Source organism: Palaemon carinicauda, unplaced genomic scaffold, assembly GCF_036898095.1.
Source record: "Palaemon carinicauda isolate YSFRI2023 unplaced genomic scaffold, ASM3689809v2 scaffold206, whole genome shotgun sequence".
Classification (NCBI taxonomy): domain Eukaryota; kingdom Metazoa; phylum Arthropoda; class Malacostraca; order Decapoda; family Palaemonidae; genus Palaemon; species Palaemon carinicauda.
In genome coordinates this window covers 50,001-55,000 of record NW_027169657.1, presented here as the reverse complement: position 1 = coordinate 55,000, position 5,000 = coordinate 50,001, and the positions used below count along the sequence as shown (strand labels likewise).

The 5,000-nt window shown below is 32.0% G+C and overlaps 1 pseudogene; it reads right to left on the bottom strand.

The window, feature by feature from the left end:
- The window catches only part of LOC137635978 (uncharacterized), a 29,614-nt pseudogene that overhangs the window by 23,992 nt on the left and 622 nt on the right, over nucleotides 1-5,000 (bottom strand).

Below are 5,000 nucleotides of genomic sequence, written 5' to 3'. Positions count from 1 at the left end.
TTAGCTCGGAAGTTTCCTGCTCGCTGATTGGTTGGACCAGATAATTCTAACCAATCAGGCTAGTAGGAAACTTTTCCGAGCTAAAAGGGCACTTTTGTCCAACCAATCAACAAGATGGAAACTTTTCCGAGCTAAAAGGTCACCTTTGTCCAACCAATCAGCTAGCAGGAAAATTTTCCGAGTTAAAAGGACACCTTTGTCCAACCAATCAGCTAGGAAGAAAACTTTTTCGAGCTAAAACGGCACCCTTGCGAGTCTATGCAAATGCGCCTCGTTGAAAAAAAAATTAGTATAGTATATATATATATATATATATGTATATATATATATATATATATACATATATATACATAAATATATATATATATATATATGTATGTATATATATATATATATATATATCTATATATATACACATTATATATATATATATATATAGTATACACATACATATACATAATCGATCATGGTCAGCTCTTCCCGTCCTTTGGGTAGGTGAGAGAAGGATTAGTCATACCCTGGCGATAAGAGAGTGTGTATGTGTGCCTATCTAAATATTTAGCTATCATTTTGACGGGTCGTGTACACTAGTATTAACATGTCACAAAAAACTTAAGTAAGCCAATCTCTCATTACATTTTTTTTCAAACTATTTTCAAACTACTTTCAAACTACCTTATGAAAATCATCCTGTTTTCTAAATATCATAAAAATTGTATTGAACAAAATATCTATAATTCTTCATAGCAATGGAAATAACTTGCATTAGGTTGGCTGTTCAACAGCTGTTAATCCAAATAGGGAAAGTACCACTGGATCTCCTGTTTGACACCACTCATATTTACCAGTGTCGTTTCTAGTGTGTCATTTGTTGAATATCAACTGTCCTGTACTGGAGATTTAACAAAATCTTAATAAGAAATCGTACTTGATATTTATATAGAACCTGCAGTTCATATTCGCTTATTTTAGTGTAATGTGTAATTTAAAGTTATTTTAGAAAATTTCATTGCTTTTATAATAATGTTTATAGCCATTTTGCCCCCAAGCTATGTTGAACTTTCAAGCACATTTTGCTATATCTTTTTTTTTTTTTAAATTGCTCTAACAGCCTTAATTTATGTCCTAGAAGGGTCAGGTTGGTCTCATTCTTTTGGAAAATGCCTGAAGTTTCTCATAAAGTTATCAAAAATATGCAAAATAATGTAAATAGCAGTTTTTTTTGCAAGGACGTACCGGTATGTCCATTGGGGGTGAAAGGGTTAAAAGATAGGATTTCTTCAGGTTTGAGAAAATTTGATTTTGATTTTGATAGGAACGACGAATCTGCAACTGCTAAAATGATTTGTATAAATGTATGCTATCATATATCCCCAAAATACCGCTGATGATATCATCATCATCATCATCATCTCCTCCTCCTACGCCTATTGACGCAAAAGGCCTTAGTTAGATTTCGCAAGTCTTTTCTATCTTGAGCTTTTAAATCAGTACTTCTCCATTCATCATCATTTACTTCACGCTTCATAGTCCGGAGTCATGTAAGCCTGAGTCTTCCAACTCTTCTAGTGCCTTGTGGAGCCCACTTACAGGTTTGGTGAACTAATCTCTCTTGTGGAGTGCGAAGAGCATGTCCAAACCATCTCCATCTACCCCTCACCATGATCTCCCCCCACATTTGTAATCTCTCTTATACGTTTATTCCTAACCCTGTCCTGTCATTTAACTCCCAATATTCTTCTGAGGGCTTTTTTCTTCAATCTATAAAATATGTTGGATATTGCATCATTGTCATACCATGACTCATGTCCATACAGTAACACATCTCACTAAACTGATATATAGCCTGATTTTTATGTGTAATTTCAGGCGATTTGATTTCTAAATTTTAATCAACTTGACCATTGTCTGATTTGCTCTTTTTCAATCTTTCATTAAACTCAAATTCTTAACATTAACAGAGAGAGAGAGAGAGAGAGAGAGAGAGAGAGAGAGAGAGAGGCAGGCCTAAAAGCTAGCTTCTCACTAACAGAGAGAGAGAGAGAGAGAGAGAGAGAGTGAGAGAAGACCTAAAACCTAGCTTCTCACTAACAGAGAGAGAGAGAGAGAGAGAGAGAGAGAGAGAGAGCTAAAAGCTAGATCCTGTATTAGAGATCATAGTTCCTAAATACCGAAATGATTCTACCTCATTAATCCTTTCCCCCTCCAATCATATTTCATCTTCCATTGCATATTCCGTTCTCATCATCTGTCTTTCTTTTATTTATCTTGAGCCCAACCTCGTATGATATTTCATGCATTCTGGTAAGCAAGCATTGCTAATCCTGTGGTACTCTGTTAATAGGGACAACATTATCAGTATACTCCAGGTCTGCTAATTTCCTATTATTAACCCAGTCCAATCCTTCACCATCTTACATCATACATACATACATACATACATACATATACCAAGGCACTTCCCCTAATTTTTTGGGGTAGCCGACATCAACAAATGAAACAAAAACAAAAAGGGGACCTCTACTCTCTACGTTCCTTCAACTTATTGTCATCCATTCTTTCCACGTGATCGAACCACCTCAAAAGATTGTGTATATCCACATCTCTTGCCTTACTAATATTTTACACAAAGTATAGCTCAGGCAAGCAAGAGTAGTATTCAGGGTAAGTAAAAATAGGATATTTTACATCAAGTATAGCTATTTCGAGCAAAAATAGAGTTTGGAACCGTTTGAAAGTAGTATTAAGCTCGATCAAGGGAGATAGGCGAGTGATTGAGATTTGCTGGTGATACAGTACTAATATATATATATATATATATATAATGTATGTATATGCATATATGATATATATATGTATATATATGTGTATATATATATATATATATATTATATTATATATATATATATATATATATTATATTATATATATATATATATATATATACATATATAAATATATATATATACACACACATATATATATATACATATATATATATATATATATACATATATCTATATATATACACATACTCACATGTATATATATATATATATATATACACACATACACAAATAGTCTATGTTTAAATCCCAAAAGGATTCACATTCAACTGCTATATTTTAATTAATTTCAGTCTACTAATTTTCCTCCTTTTTTCACACCTAATGAAGTACAGTACTATACAGTAAATAGTCACAGTTCTGAAGTCAGCGAATGAATAAATGATTGAATGATATAATAAATAAGATATAAAAAACCATCTTTATTTGATTGATAAAAGTCTTCAGGCTGTCCTCAGCCAGAAATGTTTCTATACATATGTAAGAAGACTGGTAAAAACCTACGGGAATTGCACTACATATTTCAACGCGGTACAACTGCTCACGAAGATGTGCCACGTCAGAAAATACTGGGGTTTATAAATACGCATTTATTCGAAGGATTCATAATTTATATTTTTATAATTTCTTCTCTCCATTTTGTGTTCTTTTTCACATTCGTGCCGATAGTTCTGAGAGAGAGAGAGAGAGAGAGAGAGAGAGAGAGAGAGAGAGAGAGGGCCAATATTTGGTAATTAACATCTTTTTAATCTATAGTGGGACCTCGGTAAGCAAATTTATTATGTAAATAATAGTCTATATCTTATATAATTTTATAATGAGAATTTCTTGTGAAAACTTATTTTAAAAATATAATTATAGATTTCAAAATATTTTCACTGGCATACCATTATTATTTGGTGGTTATGTATGAAGTATATTTCATAAATTTTTAAAAACTGTTAATTGAAACAGAATAATCGACTCTTACTACGGCTAGTTGGCACTCTTGACTATTCCAGTCTTTGGTGACCTGGTTAAATTTGGTGACCTGGTTAAATTTGGTGACCTGGTTCCTGGTTAAATTTGGTGACCTGGTTAAATTTGGTGACCTGGTTAAATTTGGTGACCTGGTTAAATTTGGTGACCTGGTTCCTGGTTAAATTTGGTGACCTGGTTCCTGGTTAAATTTGGTGACCTGGTTCCTGGTTAAATTTGGTGACCTGGTTAAATTTGGTGACCTGGTTCCTGGTTAAACTTTGTGACCTGGTTAAATTTGGTGACCTGGTTCCTGGTTAAATTTTGTGACCTGGTTAAATTTGGTGACCTGGTTAAATTTATATGAATCTAGTTTATTATGTTCAATTTCAATTGTTTGATTATAACTTTATTTACTTGTCGGTTATAATATAGATAATTTTGTGGGGAAAACTTAGAAATTCTTTAGAAAGGCCACAGTTTGAAATTTAATTTCGGAATATATGTCATAGAAAGGTCACAGTATGAAATATATTTTCGAAACGTCATAATATTGAACATAATTTTGGAATGTACGTCATAGAAAGGTCACTAATTTCGGAATATATGTCATAGAAAGGTCACAATATGAAATATAATTTCGGAATATACGTCATAGAAAGGTCACAATATTGAATATAATTTCGGAATATACGTCATAGAAATGTCACAATATGAAATGTAATTTCGGAATATACGTCATAGAAAGGTCACAATATGAAATATAATTTCGGAATATACGTCATAGAAAGGTCACAATATGAAATATAATTTCGGAATATACATCATAGAAAGACCACAATATGAAATATAATTTCGCAATATACGTCATAGAAAGGTCACAATATGAAATTTAATTTCGGAATATACGTCATAGAAAGACCACAGTATGAAATATAATTTCGGAATATACGTCATAGAAAGGTCATAATATGAAATATAATTTTAGAATATACGTCATAGAAAGGTCACAATATGAAATATAATTTCGGAATATACGTCATAGAAAGACCACAGTATGAAATTTAATTTTGGAATATACGTCATAAAAAGGTCACAGTATGTAATTTAATTTCTGAATATACGTCATAGAAAGGTCACAATATGAAATATAATTTGGGAATATACATCATAGAAAGGTCACAATATGAAACATAA